At 30.6% G+C, this 17,441-nt stretch overlaps 1 protein-coding gene across 7 annotated transcripts in view; it reads left to right on the top strand.

Moving 5' to 3' along the window:
• The window catches only part of LOC105257642 (longitudinals lacking protein, isoforms A/B/D/L), a 237,980-nt gene that overhangs the window by 130,264 nt on the left and 90,275 nt on the right, over window positions 1-17,441 (top strand). The gene's annotated exons all lie outside the window — the stretch shown is intronic.

Here is a 17,441-nt window from a genome sequence, read left to right as displayed (position 1 = left end):
ATTAAATATTAAATTCTATTTAATAATCAGTGTGCGATAATTAAGAATGATAATGATCAAGAATTGTAATTTTTATTTCCTTAGATTTCCCTGTGATTGATGAAAGAACTATTATTTATGTTTGTCATCTTCCTGCGTTTTTCGGAATTGTATCAAAATTCCGTTTATATTTTTCATTATCTCTTTTAAATCTGGATTTCTGGAAAAATTGGGATTATCTCTTTTAAATCTGGATTTCTGAAAAAATTTGAATTCTATAATAATATAATTATATAAATATATATATATATATATATATATATATATAATTATATAAATATATTATGTAAATCTTTTTTAAGCTGTTATACGAGAAGAGAAATAAAAATATAAATAATTTTGATCGTCTGTATCAGGTGAAACTAACTTATATGATACAATAATAGAATATTCTCAATTAGGAATAGACTAATATAAGCAATGAATATCCATATGAATTATTTTCTCGTTTGATAAGCCGTGGAAGAAGATACATAAAATTGTTCTTGAATGCGATGTAATATATTTTCATTTGTCAAACCAAAGAAAAAAAATTTTTTTGATGACACGACTACTATTTCTTTGCTTACCAACTAATTATTTAGTAATATTATTTAGTATTTAGTAATATTAGTTGTACATAAAATGTCAAATAAATTTAATTCAATTAACAGAGAGAGAATGAGAGATTCCTTGTGCAATAAATCGTCTATTTCTTGTAATACACAGGGAGAAAGAGACCTTTTACTCTGACAATCTGTGACAATTACGTGTGTATTTCCACACTCATCGTTCTCTATTATATTCTTAATACAGTATAACACACGCTATGTCAATGTGCGTAAGAAAGTGTTCGCGTGTGCGAGGAGTTACGTCACATTGTGTATGTAATTGGTCTTGTCCTTCAGCGTAAACTTCAAGGTATCCATCCTGTCTTCAGCCTCGCAGATGAATCGATTTTTCCCAGTCGCATCTCGTATGGAAGCGCGAAAATGCATAGTAATACTCTAACACTGTCTTTTCTCCTTTGCAGGACACGCATACGGAGTGAAGGACGGATTTCAGGATTATGCGGATACCTCGCTGCCACTAATGTGTCCCCAGTGCGGACGTACGTACAAAATGAAGCGCAACCTGAAGACGCACATGAAGTTCGAGTGCGGCGGCCAGAGAAACTTCAAATGTCACGTGTGTCCGTCCAAGTACACGCAGAACATCAGTCTACGTCGTCATCTTCTGCAACGACACAATATCTATCTGCCGCCAAAGTTCTCAGTACCTAAACGTATCTTTGCCAAATAATCGTAATAATCCGCAACTAGGACCGGCATTCTTGGCGGATGATCTGCAATGATCGATGGTTTATCTATAGTTCCTTCGGATTTTGATGCGAAGAACGCCAATGATGTTATGGCAAATATTTGATGAGTAAAGAACTTTAGGAAGTTAATTTATATGCGAATCGATATGTAATTGATCAATTATCAAAAGCATATAAAATAAAATAGAAAGTTAAGAATATATGACTCCGAAAAGTAATTACTTTATATATATATATTTTTTTTTATATTTAAACGTTTATACATTAATTTTTTATTTTGTTAATATTTTGTAAAGCTCGAGTTTAGAAGTATATGCTTATTATTTCAATTAATTTACAGAGCAAAAGTTTTTTTACGAGGAGAAAATTAAAATATTCCATTAATATAGCATTTACGTGATGATTGCAAGATGATAATTTCAATATCTAAATGTATATACTTTAATGTATTAACAAATGTAGATATATGTAAAACCATTAAAAAATTAAGAATAAATAAACCGTGAAAATCTCCGAAACTATAAAATGTATAATGAAATATTGATTAATACAGTTATTCGAGAAATGTTTCTCTTAAAATATCTGTAATATATATCTGACCTGAAATAAACTTTTATAAGTGATTGTGTACATTTAGATTCCCCTCCTCTTCACCTTCATCTTCGAAGGAAAGGATATTGGCGCCAGAAGGAAATACTTCCACACGTTATTGATGTTGTATCAAGAGACTAATGATTGGATTTATGGCCAATACTAACCGATCATTCCTCTTTTGCAGATTTGCCATCGGTCGCATCGCGGGATCTCGTAGGCGAATTCTCCAAGAAGAATCGAGTCTTCAATTGTCATCAGTGCGGTAGATCGTATCAAATGAGGCACAACTTGGTGAAGCATTTGAGATTCGAATGTGGCGGGCAAAAGCACTTTGCCTGCCTGTTGTGCCCCTCTAGATACACCCAGAATGGCAAATTGAGACAGCACATGTTGAACACTCATAACATCTTCGTACCCCCGCGAAAAGCCTGGAGATCTAGATATATGTCGTCGCGCAATTAACCGTCTCAATTCAGTAGCAATAAATGAACATGGGTTGCGAATTGCGCGCTATCTCGTTTATTACATTTATTGAGTACATATAATTATTAATTATATATAATTATTACGATAAATTAGAAAAAAAGATAAATAATTGTGTCTCAAATAAAGTGCAACGGATCTGTTTAAGCTCGATGCATGTCGGTGTGAAATAGAAAAATAGAATTTATTGTATGAAAGATTTTTATTGTTGACAAGACAAACTAACATGACACTTTATTGTTAAGATTTATTTTTGTAACAAAGGTTGACATACATTAGCAGCATGAATACTTTTCCTATAATCCTTCAAATTTCCCAGAGTTCCTAGTGAGAGTCCTAATGAGAGTTTCCAAAATGTAATTGGTAAATGTTCTGAATAAAAGTTATTTAGATATTTAGTCTGAAAGATAATTGATATTTATAAAATGTTTCTCACTATTTTCTTTTTATGTCAAGATCTCAAATCTTTCCTTTAAGTATTTAAAAAAAAATTTTTTAGCATCCTCTTTTTTGTATTTAAAACGACCATCGGAATATAAAGTAAATGATGCATGACATAGACATGAGAAAGAATGAAAATCTCATGTATATATAAAATACATATATATATTAATAAAAAAAATCGTATATTAATGATAAGATTATATTTTTGAAAGAATTTGAAACTATTTTTTTTCGAAACGGAAATAGTATTTTTGTTATTTTCAATTTTTTAATACATATAAGTTACGATTTTCGTTACGAAAAAAAATGAAGTATAAATTATTTCAAAAATTTAATCTTGCTCTCCCAAGATAATTGATATGAAAGTAGCTCTTGAAACTGTGCAAGAAATGTTACAGTTACGTAAGTATGATTCGTCACACGCAAGTAGCACTTCGCAAGATATCTTTCTTCAAGGCGGAATATCTGTATTTGAGGATAACGCGATTTGCCAGACTGACTGTTCCGAGGTCACCCACTGGACTCCATAACTCACGTAGAACAATGAGAAGATCGTTGTGCGATTCTCGTTTCGCGAATTGTGTACTAATCAACGCATGAATGTTGTTTTTCAGATTTTTACGAGAGCTTTTGTCCCCGGGAAACTCTCGCGGTTTACGACCAGAAGGCATCGCACACCTGGCCCGCGAAGACGGACACATCGATTAGAACGAGCGCGAAGTATCCCGGCAACTCTGAAGATCAGGCTCTCCAATGTTCCACCTGTGGGAAGAAATACTCGTTGAAGCACAACTTGGCAAGACACGTGCGCTTCGAGTGCGGCGGTCAACGAAGATTCTCCTGCCACCTTTGCCCGAACAAGTACACGCAAAACGTCAGTTTACGTAGGCACCTGACGCACCATCACAATGTCGTCATGCCCGTAAAGAAGAGATACAACGGCCCGAAAAAGATGTATGATCGTGCCGTTTATCAATGAGAGCGACTGGCTTTCAGAAAGCTTCGCCGGAAGATGATGGTCGAATCGTCGCGAATTGTATCGCGAGGAACGAGAGACTTGTGCCAAAGATCTTATTCAACACAAAAGTTATCATCTAGTTGAAGATTTTACGATATGAAAGCGATATGAAAAATGTGTTTCGTACGAACAAACTTTTCTGAACATTATCTTTATAATTTCATAATCAGTTAATAATATATATTGATCTCTCCTTATATAAGTTATAGTGAATATACTTAAAAATAAATGTCGCAACTGTAATCGTATTTCATCCTCTAGCAAGAAACTTATTAATATATGTATTTTTTCTACTATAATTCTTATATTTTTCAATATTATATTACTTTTTTAAAATCTTTAATTCGTCATTTAAGATATGAATACCTTAGAGGCTTATTTTATCGGCGACAAATGCTTGCAGAGCAAAAGCATGTGATCTGCATTTGATAAATGAATCGCTATTTCTATGCTTGTTTATATCAGAGAAAAAAATCAAATAAGATTGATCTCAAGCGTTTATTGTCGATAAAATCACTAAATGCTAATATTGGATAAATTCTCCAAAACGTTGCGATAATTAACATGTTTTCGTAAACACAATTTTATTTCTGATCTTGACCAATTAAATTCAGAACGTTAAAAAAATTTAATTCCATGAAAATCACGTCATTGATGTCACATATGCCTAAGGACACACACAAAGTAATGTTTTCTTTCGTTTGACAGATTCTACAGGTGCTACGGAGGCTTTTTCCTGTCGGAATTGCAAACGTCCCTACACACTGTTGTGCAATCTGCGTAGACACATCAAGTGGGAATGCGGTGGGAAGCGCAATTTCTATTGCAAGCTCTGCCTCAATAGTTTCACTCAGAAAACGAGTGTGGCACGGCACTTGACGCAAGTTCATAACGTTCAACATCCTGATCGGAATAATATTGGTGTAGTGCAAAGACGCGCGAATAATCATCCCGTCCCCTTAATTCAAAATATTCCATTTGATCTCTCCTCCGTCCAAAGAGACATCGATCATCGAAGGTGATTCGAGTAAGAAGTGTGCGCTTTAAGTGTATTATCGACTTGTTCGATTCAGACGATCGTCGGCTAGACGAGATTCTGTTATTTATGAATCGCGCTTCCGATGCATCTCTGTTTTTCAATATTTTTTCCGTCCGCATGTCCTTTCTTATCGGAAAAAAAAAAAAAAAAAAAAAAATTCGAAACTTCCGTGATCGCGAAATAGCGCCGGGTCAAGTCTCGATCGTCAAGACTCGCGTCTGGCGATCATGGTCGCAACAGTATGAATTCATGACTAACACAACTGTCATCTTCGTATTCTTCCAGGTCTAGTTTGGACGACCGGGATTCAACCGGGACCGCCTCGAAAGTCGCGACATGCAAATTACGTGAAGGACGAGGAACTCGCTCTCAAGTGTCCGCGATGTGGCCGTGGTTACAAGTTCAAGCCCAGCCTGTTGAAGCACGTGAAATACGAATGCGGCGGTCGCAGGAACTTCTGTTGCGACCTATGTGGACGCAGTTTCACGCAGAACGTCAGTTTACGCCGTCATCTGATGCAGAGTCACAACTTCTATCAACCGCCGAAGAAGCAATGCATTCGGAAGATTCTCAAATGAAGAACACGCCGCCATTATCATCGAAAATCGTCCATAAATGCTAGTATGTGACTGTCCCGGATGCAATCGTTGTCTTGGAAAACTTTGTCTTCGTGAAGATTAATTCGTTGAACTGTGCAATATCTGACTCCGCGTCTTTCCACGAAGACTTCCGATGAAGGTTATCCATTAGCCTAGAAGAAAATTCAACGTCCCTTAGAAGATTAGTTGGAGCCCGTAATACATGTATCACGCAGCGACTGTACGCACACCTGAAGCTCATCACTCGAAAAAAAGACCATTACAATTATACACGTTATAATTATAATAGTATACCGTATATATGTCCACACGATCCGGTCACTACAAACCAGATCCATTAATAAAACTGTTGTAAACGCTGTTAACACTTTGTGCCTATATCCAGAATAGAAATACATATTATCTATAATAATGAAATGTAACAATAAAGTTACGCATAATCAGTCACAACGAGACACCACGATTGTTGCTTCCATACTCGACAATCTTTGATTATAACCGCGCTCGATGCAACGAGCATCGTCGTCTTCCACATTGAAGATTGATTTTCTTATTATTTTTTAAAGAACGATTACGATCTTTTGCAAAAATATTTTTAAAATTTTTATTCGATAATTCTCAAAGTCTCTGTAAATAGCTATTGTTGAATTGTTACAACCTTCGCAATATTTTTTAAATCATTTAATATTTTTAACGCATTTAAAGTTGTTTTATTCTTATTACGACATATTTATTCTTATCGTCCCTAATACTCTCCTCGTCGTCCTATGCCGGGAATTGTACATTCTTCGTATCGCTATCACGTATGTATTTAATAATTATTACTGGAATACATATATGTATATACATCATTTCCTCTATTTTTCCCGCCCCTTCTCTTTTCTCTCCGAATATTCGCGTAATTTTTTCAATTCTAGTTATGAATAAAATTGCAAAATCATTGATCTTTTATATGCGTTATATTTAATTTTTTTCTGATTTTTTTCTTATCTTTGGTAATCCGCGTTGATTCTGTTTAATTGTTTCTTTATTCATTTTAATATGTGTTTCCATCTCTTCGATTGTCTTTTCTATTATCGATTTGATAAAGTTTTTATTGAAGACTCAGTATATTTATAAATACAATTTATCGCAATTCTTTATTATTGTATGAAACAACTATAACTATTTAAGTTAATCACCATCAATTTTATCGAAGTCAATTTTATCGATTCTTCAAGTTTTTTATACATTCCATATTCATCCTGTTGATAATTCATCCTGAGAATTTTCTTTTGACTGAGTATAATAATGCTTTCATTTTTTTTTCTTTCACATTCTGCCTTGAAATCCGATCCTATCACGATCTTCCTTAACATTGCCATTTTGATTTTCAGATGACAAATTATCGGAGGATTCATTGAAATCTACCGCAACTGGATATTGCTACACCAACCGAAATTCAGACATTATTTCTACGAAGAATAGTAAACAGAAGAATAGTAAACAGAAGAGTAGTAAACAGAAATTTCCATGCCCCAAATGCTCTAAGAAATTGAGCTACAAATATACTTTGAAACGTCATATTGAGACTTGTGGAATGAAAGATTATTCAGGTGCCCCGTTCAAGTGTGAGAAGTGTCGGAAAGGATACGAGATAAAAGGCAGCTTCAAACGTCATATAGAAAAGGAATGCGGCAAAGAGTCTGAGATACCCTGTCCGTATTGTGGGCGCCTCTTCAAACAGAATTCCTGCGTTACTAGACATATCGAGAAAAGTTGCAAGGAGATACTAAGATCTACATCGGGAAAGCCTTTACATCCAGATGATAAAAATATAATCAAGAAATCTTAACGATTCCAAATACTGAACATTGAAATCAGTATACTCATCCATCTGGTCGATCTCAATAGCAGTTTTACCATTGAAATCATGATTCGCATATAAAGTGATCGATTGCATCCAGTGCAGATGCGCGCCAAAAGTAATATTGTGATTTTTATTCTTGCAAACAAATTCGTAGATCGATCGGAAGAATGAAAAAAAGACAGGTTTGCAATAAATATATAATCGGCACTTCTATGATAAAATAAATTAGTGATTCCTGCCTAATCGGGTCCACTTTAGAAAATTGCTCGTAAGAACAGTATCCTTGAAAAATGAAAGACTAATCATCATTTTAGATTGAGAAAGAGGAGAAAGAACAGTAGAAAAGTAGTGTAGTTTTCAAGTTAGTTTCAAATTACAAGCAATAATGTTCCTTGAGAAAAATAAATTCTATCGACAAAATGGGCCTTAATATCGATCAGGAATTGAAGTTTTCGTTGCTTGAGAAAAAAGTGAGAACTCTGGATAGTTCTAAAGCGAAGAAATATCTCATACATAAAATGTTTTTTTTATTACATAAGTATATATAATACAATTTTTATTTCATCGTACATCTTTACTGATAAAAAAGGGTTTTTGTCTTAAATTATCGCCTTGGGACGATCTCAAAAAGTTAGTTTTTAAGGAAAGTCGGAAAAATTCATTCTTAAGAATATTTTTCATCAAGGACAAGAGTTCAGACATCGGCTTAGAAGGAAAGAATATGTATTGTTTGAGAAGTTGTCTGAGATTAAAAAATATGTTAAATGTTATGGAAATTGGTGTTCAGCACTCGATTTTTTAAAAAGAGAAAGAAAAAAGTAGCACGTCATCCAAATTTATTAAAATCATAAATAAATCATCAATATTTGTAAATTTCTGAATAATATTAATGTTACTATTACGATATAAAATAGAAAGCATTAGTGAGCGTTTAAATACATTTAAATATAAATAAGCTTTTATTTTTTAATATTGTTACGTATCATACTGAAACATAATGAAAGTGTACTTATTATAATTTTTCCTTTTTTTTTGTTACAATCCGTGTAATAAATAGAAAAAATTTTATTCGAAAATACTTTCTTATGGAGATTACTAGTGGTTCACAAAAAGATAGATTTCACGTACGTGAAAAGGAATATTCATTTCGTTATTCAATATTAATATGTTAAAGACTATTACGTTTTTTATTTGAAAACAATTTCTTTAGAAAACAAAATATCAAAAAAATATATATATATATAAATATAAATATATAATATGCGTATCGAATTTGTTCAACACAATGTACATTATTTTCAATTCTATTGCGCCAAAATTACAGTTTTTCTTATAATGTATATTTTTATATTGATCGCATTGTATTATTTAATCCATATAAATTATTCATATAAATCTATATAAATAATAATTAATAATGTGAAATTATGTGACTAAATGCTTTTAACAGTTAAATGCATTTAATAGTTTGTAATAGCATAAAATATTAATCATTCGTGAATATAGCCGTGATATTTATAAAAATTATTTTAATATATATTAAAATTTTTTACATATTAAAAAATTTGTGTGTTTATATAATATATATTATATATTATAACTTATATTTAATTATTGTTATATTATTTTTTATCATATACTGATACATCATATCGTATACTGATACATTGAAATCTAATAAAACATTTAAATCTATAAGTTATATAACTTATAATCAAAATTAAATGATTATTAATAGAGAATAAGATATAATTTTATTGATTTTGATTAACTTTATGACATTTTAAAATTATTTTAATTTTTTTATACTTGATTGTAAATATATTACAATTAATTATAATAAAATATTCATTGACTTGTAAAACTATATACATTTAAATTAAATTCCACTTCTGGTTAGCACTATATTTATATAATTTGTGAAAAAAAATTTATTTGATCATGATTAATTTTAGTTGTGTCACGTTTATAATTGTTTTATGAAGTGTATATAATTGTTTTAAGAAATGTATGAGGTTACAGATATTTTTAAAATTATGAAAAATTTCAAAATTTATAAATTAGAAAAGCGTTAAATTTATGCTATTATATTAAAAATTAAAAAATAAGATTTATATATACATACATACATACGTACATATATATATTTTTATATATCAATGTTATTTATCTAGCGTGTGTGAGTGTACGGTATGTAAATTAAATTTAAACATTATATTAAATTTATATTAAAAAGAAAAAATTATTAAATTTAAAATTTATTTATTGAATATTATATCAATATATAGATCAATATATATTGAATATATATATATATATATATATATATTTCAGTATATAATTTTATTATATACTGAAATATAAATTAAACAAAATATCGCTTAAATTTACTTTAGTAAAAAAATCAACTATTATTTTTAATGTGGATAATTTTTGTTTATTGTATGCATTACTAATTTTTTCGACTTTATTATAATCTCTTCTAAATACAAGAAAACGTAAAAGAAAACGCAAAAAAAAGGATTATTAATGAAACAATGTATTTATTGATTAATGTATACTTTTTTATAACCAGTTTTTACATTATTTACGATATTTATTATGTGTTTTTTTTTTATTAACGATAAATGTTTTTTATTATGAAAGGAATAACAAATTGAGAATTATTTGAAAAGATTTTAAGGAGAGAATAAAACTATGAGAGCTGTTAAAAAGAGAAAAAAATTATATATATTGATATTTGTCCAGATTAATCAATTACTCAGCAATTTCTTTTCAACAAGTTGCATGTAACAATTTTTAGATGATGTTTTACTGTATTTTTGATGCCACATATAGATTTATAATCTTCCTCAATATGTTAAAGCGCGATTATTCGGAGCCCTTTTTTTGTGAACTTTGAAGCTTTTGTACATTCGGTACAAGTAATAGCTTGAGATGTAATTTAACAAACGCTCGCATAAATTTGCGAAAGATTTAATTTTCTGACAAACAAAATTGTACATTTTGTTGATAATGAATTGCATTTTTTAAAACTGGATTGTATATCGAATGATCTCCGATGTCTCTGAACTCTTGGCCTCAATCATTAAAATATAAATTATGTATGTAATGTTTTACGTAAGAGGGGTAAGATGATTAAGATAACAATTTATTTTAGTTGTATAACCTCCAGAAAAAAAACTATGATAACGAGAAAATGAAAAGACAATGTTATGTTAGCTATTTGGTAACGATTGGCATGCACTTCTCTCAAATTTCATAGATATTTGTAATGCATACGTCGATGATATATGCAATAATACAAGTACATTTTGTATTGGTTTTCCAAAATATTGTTAGAATGAAGATCACATGTGTCTGTCAATATGTAACTTAGACATTTGATGTTATGTTTTGCTCGCTTTCTGTTGTGCGGTTCACGCAGATACGCTTCAAGTAACGATATATGAAGCACTTTGCGCGAATCTGAGTTTGTAACGCCGAGGAAGAGCTTCCTCGTCGCCCACGATACCGCTAGAATAAAACTAGAATATGCGTTTCTTTTTGCATACTCAAATATTATCTTGATACTGTTATTAATTACTGGGTTATACTTTTATCATGACTTACTTATTTTATCGGCACGACGAGAAGGATTAGGCTAAGATAATGTACACTGGTGCACTTAAAGAAAATTTTTTCGGTGATATAGCGATACGAGTTATAAACTCGATAAAGGATTATTCAAGTACCGAATGAAATTGCGAAAACAGAGATAAACGCGTAGGTTTACTTACTTGAGACTGCTAAATCTAATTTTTGTATGTTTGCGATAAATCGGAAGTTATTGGCTATATTTGTATGTCTTGGCTGTGAAGATTATTATCCAAAAATTGTTGACATCATTTTCAATTTTTAGCAATAATTGTAATCGTTTTCAATTTGCGTTTATATAGTGTAAAGTAAATTGTAAAGTTTTTTGAGTGGGCTTTTTAGAATTTTATTCTTATGATGCGTCTGTTTAGATATACATACATATATACAAAAAAAAATAAGAATGAAAGAATTAATTTTAAATATACTTAAAAAAAAAAAAAAAAAAACAATTGTCGCATATGGATCTGAATTCGCGGAACGTTCGTTTACATTGATCAATACATTATATATGTTAAAGAGATATATCTATGTATATCTTTCGATATAAAGGGAGTACAACTTATGATGAAATTTTCTTGTTCTGTAAAATGTTACTTATACGCATAATAAAATCATACGATTTATATACGTCCTGTTCTTTCATTGAGTCCCGATTGCCTCGATTGTCAGAAAATAGATTTATACGACACTCTACGAACTACAATACGTTTCAACCGGAGTATCTTCGATCTCTTTCCACGTTGTGTAGGATAACTTATTTTTGTATACATCTCATCAGATGGTGCGCAGGGACAAGAAAATCTGTTGGTTTACATAGTCGTTATTCTTCCTAGGTGTCTAAGAACAGGCAACATGATTCTCTGGGAAAAAAATCTTCGAATTATCTCTCCAAAAGCACCTGAATTCCAGCGATAAAATTCCATCTGCTACATACAGAGTGTTTTCATCTAATTCAGATATTAAAAAGTATCCATCAAAAACATTGATGTAGAAAGAAATATCTGTTTTTTCCAATAAATGAATATTGCTGTATTACATTTCTTTTTTTTTGTCTTTAAGATTCTCAAAACACGCTGTATTTAGCAGTGCTTGTAATCGTGTATACTCTGGTATCAATTAAGATATTTCTGTTTTTCTGGCCGAAGGGATTATTGAAATTGAGGAATTCAATTCTGGTGACCTAGAAGGGGACCATCAAGTTCTATCGATGATATGGTAGAGGCAATGACACAGTTGCCCGATCAATGTTCTCCTCTCGCGTATCTTTATCACTCTTCTTACATGAGATTCTGATCATGTTTCAGCCAAGCTGCGATTGTTCTGCAACGGATTGCCACCTGACATTTGGAAACGCTGCAAGAACGAGCTGCGCTGCCTCAAGTGCAACAAGCGGTACAGTGATTGGCGCAGCCTGCGGAAACATATGAATTTCTTCTGTCAAATGGAGCCGCTCTTTCCCTGCTTGTACTGCTCCCATAGAGCCAGAATACCAACCCTGTTGAAGTATCACGTAAATCGCGAACATCGTATAACTCTTGCGTCAGTCGAAGAGATACGTTGACTTCCTTTAGTTATAATAAGAAACCGTTGAACGGTGTTTTCGATAAATATGAAATCAATTCGAGAATGTATTTTTTTTTTACTGAAAATTATTTAGGCCTAGCAACTTTGTAGTGTTTTAGGAAAACACTATGAGGCGAACAATATGTAAAAACTTCCTTTTATCGAATCAAAGAAGGGTATAATGTGATCAAGAGAGATATATTGCGAAATTTTTTACATTTTTGTTATTTATTTTTATTTACTTTTTTCACAATCTTTGCTTTAGCTTTCTAAAAAATCAAGAATGCAAGAAATGTTTAATTTTCCTATTGTTAAGTTATTAGATATTAAATCATAATAATCGATTTAAATTTTATATGGAGTTATTAAATTTAAATTGTTGTTTTATGAACGGAAATTGTCTAAAATTATTGTTATAACATGAAAAATATTATCCACCTTATATGTATTATGATAATTGTCGCAGATTATTTTTTTGATATGTGCAATTAAAAACAATGAATGTGAATATAAATGTAATTTATACAAACGCAGCCAAATAAAATGTATTGCAAATTAATTTTAGTAAATGATTCGAATTTAGTTTTATTACAGATTTGACAATAAATATAATGTATAATTTTACATATACAATTGTTATTTATATGATATTTTATAAAACTTTGTATATATATAAATTTATAATATGATATTTTTGCATGTGTCGATTTATGCAAAAATTGATCATTATTTTATTATCTTATCTGTTATCTTGTACATATAAGATATCTTTGAAGTCACTTGTGCATAACGAGTGAGGTGAAAATTTATTATTTTGTTAAAAATACATTCGGGGTGGTTTATAAACAGGACTTTTTTTTAAATATATATCTAAATGTTTATACTACGTTCGTTGTGCGGCGAAATTGGAATATGTCTCTAGGGATATTTTTAAATTTATTATATTTTCTAGCCACAGCTTTATTCTTGTAATCAATGCCGATTGTCATTGGTAAGATTTATCAATAAAGACAGTGACTTAAAGATAATCCAATTTCTATTTCCTGGATACCTCACAAGTTTATATTAAGCACTTTTTCATCTCTCTAACGCTCTTATGTCTAATTTGTAGGATTCGATTTGATGAGGCAGCAACACGAGGATTTCATGGAATATGGGGACAAGTCTACTTTTATATGTCTCAAGTGCGGCAAGAATTACGCTCGTAAAGCGAGTCTTCAACGTCATCTTCAGAGCACCTTGTGCGGCACGTTATCTATGTTTTACTGCAAGTTCTGTAAATACAGGACTAATCGTAAGGATGTTCTCGTCAGGCACATGCGGTATATTCATCATCCGAAACGTGTGTTCCGGCAGTGAAACGAAAACGGCAATGAAAAGAAATGCGTGTTTAACGCGAAACAGAGTGCCTCTCGATCTTTTACGAATATCTTGCGTTGATCTTAAAATCCCTTCGGATACGCAAACTCGTATACGGTATAAATGATGCATTTTTCGACATTTCGCATTTCACAAATTTAGTTGTAACATATATTCGCACGATGCGCCATCACTCTGAACTTTAACTTTGTATCCTGTGAAATGTGATAAAATAAAATTGCGAAATGCGACTAAGCATAAGAAGCAGTATTATAAATAATATGGATAATAAACTATTTTTAGTAAGTGGAAATTTTTTCCAATCTTTTTTTCAATTAATTATTTTCATATTTATTTATATTGTCGAGTTTTCGTAATAGATATAAAAATGTGGAACGATGTGTAAGTTATATGTTATAGTAGAGATAATTTCTTATAAAATAAAAACATACGATTTTAGAGCCTTAAATAATGAAAACTTTACGAAACATTGTTCACGTAACGTATGGAATTCTAATAATTTTTGTTGTTAAGCAATGATTAATTCGATATTAGTTCGTATTGTAAAGCTTTAATTTTTGTCTAGTTTGATTTATAAGAAAAGAACCAAAAAATATGAATTGGGTGCTTGACAGCAATGTATTTATATTTAAGTGCTTTCGATCTATTTTTTCATTTTTATCGAAGAAGCAGTTCAAGTTGCTTAAAAAAAATCACACATTCTGAAGTTAATATTCGGAAATCAATATTTGTATGTGACATCATCAAAATAATTTAATCAATCGACATATATAATATACTGTCTTCGATTGTATTATGTTACGTGACAGTTGATGGCGATCGAACAATCGTAAGTCTCTTCTACGCGGACGACGTTCGCGATTGTCCTCATGAGGCGAACACGGCTACATCGTAGCTTCCTTCGTCTGTTTCAGGCACTGCCAATTGGAACGTGCGCGATGACGCGAACAACTATGATTCAACCACATATCACATGCACAAGCGGTACGTATGTCCCTTCTGCAAGAAGGTCTACGCCCCGAAGAGCTTGCTGAAGAAGCACATACAGATGGGATGCAAAATGAATCCGCGTAACACCCAGTTTGCCTGCACTTTCTGTCCTTATAAGAGCATGTACAAAGCCAACATGGAGCGACACGTAAGAAATGTTCACAATACTGGTAGCCACAAATTCCGCTGCGAGCTCTGCAATTTTCGCAGCAATTATTCTTTCTGCGTCCGTAGACACATAAGGACCTTTCATCGCGCGATCGCGGATGAATCTAAGCAGTAAGATGACAATATCTTTCCCTTTCATTTTATCTCTGATATATGGAATGGATTCCTTATTTCCTATTGAAAATTATTAGGACGTTATATCATAAGAATGGATAGACGTTTATTTTTAATTTTAATATTTATTTTTCAACTAATGACTGAAGCGCAATCAAAAGGTTTATAATTTTATGATAATTAATATAAGGCTTGATATGAGGTGTTTATAAGTATACAAATAAATATAGATGAAAATTATATTATAGTCGATATAAATGTTTGAGAATATATGTCTCAACGAATTAGAAGACTGTTGTAACGGAAATTAATATTAGTTACATATTTTAACTATGAAAACTATGATAAAATTTGAAATTTGACATATTATCTTTTATACGAATATAATATGGGATAAAAAAATATGAAAATAATAGTATTTATATAGAGGTATATTTTATTTTTAATTTAATATACATATAGTGTATATTAAATTAAGTTTACGTGTATATAGTTTATCTGGAAAGATTTTACGTACGAGTCATAAAATCATAATATAGAAGAATTAATTAGAGCCTAGTTATATAATTAGTTATATAATTATTGAATTCTTCTACTCCTAGTATTAGTTAATTTAATTTAAATGTAACAAATTTTATTTCTTTGATAATTTCTTGTTTAATTAATAAAATCTGATTTTTTTTTTAAATTATTTCGATTTGATTATTTTGCGCAATTTACGTTTATTATAATAATTATCTTAATCTCTTTTTCTAATAATGATTTTTTCTCCTCGTGTTTATGAAAAATTTCGAATTCGCGAATACAAATCAAATCTTACATTGGTCGAGAAGACAAATAAATAAAATAAAATAATAACTTTACCTTTTTTTTAATCTACTAATATTATAGTCTATCACTATATTTACTTCTACACTTTACTTCATACTATCTTCACTCTTGTTATGATGTATGCCAAACGATATACCGAGAATACAGAACAGTGTAATAAAATAAACAAAAATTATTTTTTTTATAATTTTGCCATCATTTCAATCAGGATCAGCAAAAACTGCCAATACCAACAACATCATAGATCAAGCCTGTTTAAATTTATTAAGCAAAGAGAGACTCCATAATAAATATATATTATATATAATATATTTATATATTTATTATATATTATATATATTGTGTATATTATATGATACATTTGTATACGTATATTTCTCCATTTATTCTCGTTGCCATAACTTATTTTAATGATAATTAATCAATTACAGCGCATAGCTACAATGACATATACATATGCGATAAGATGATGCTTTAGCATTTGAATTTGTAAATTGTCTGAGAGAAAAGAGCGTATGAGATTATGTAAAGAATAATTATGTTGTGAAATTATATAAAAAATAATGTTTTACAAGTTCAATCGATGTCATCAGATTTTCTCCGATTATCCGCTTTACATTTGTCGCGACAATAGAGATGAAATTATTTTTATAACTAACATTATTTCAGCTGCCTGCAAGATTCTTACATTTTTAATGTGCAATTTTTTATTTTCTATTTCCACACGAAAATGTGGAAATCATATTACATGTTTGAAACATATGAGAAATCTGTATTGAAAAATTAGAGCGATGGAATACGTGAGATTATAATCGAAAGACCATCTCTAAGTTTTAGAATCTTATCGGAATCATACAAGCGATTGTGCCTACATCGAAACTAAGTTATTTCATATGCAAACAGGGTACTATCGTCTTTATTGTTAACTGCAGATACGCCTTAGTGCTATGGAATTCAAAAAGGAATACTCTTACTGTGCGTCATCATCGTCGAGCTTGTTTTCACCGATACTTATATCAGTGTATAACTGCGATGATCGGTGTATAACTACGTTAAATTTACGATAAATATAAATTTACAATTATAAATGACACGCACTTATTATTCTTTTCCTACCAGAATATTTTCTATATTTTCTTTATATCTCTCCTATTTTTTTCTATTGATTCATATTTGGATCTATTTCGAGCTATTTGGGCAATTTTCAATCCTGTATTTAAGGAAGCTTTATGCTTAGGAATTTCTTAATAATATTAAAATTAAGCAGAAAAATCCTGAGGAATAGATTTAGATATTTAATTCAGAGTTTGTAATATGCGATAATAAAATTGATGGAATAGAATGATGTTATATTTTATTACAATGATTTTTTTTTACATTTCATATCTACT

Source organism: Camponotus floridanus, unplaced genomic scaffold (assembly GCF_003227725.1).
Source record: "Camponotus floridanus strain SB8 unplaced genomic scaffold, Cflo_v7.5 scaffold111, whole genome shotgun sequence".
NCBI lineage: Eukaryota > Metazoa > Arthropoda > Insecta > Hymenoptera > Formicidae > Camponotus > Camponotus floridanus.
This window is presented reverse-complemented; position numbering and strand designations above follow the sequence as displayed.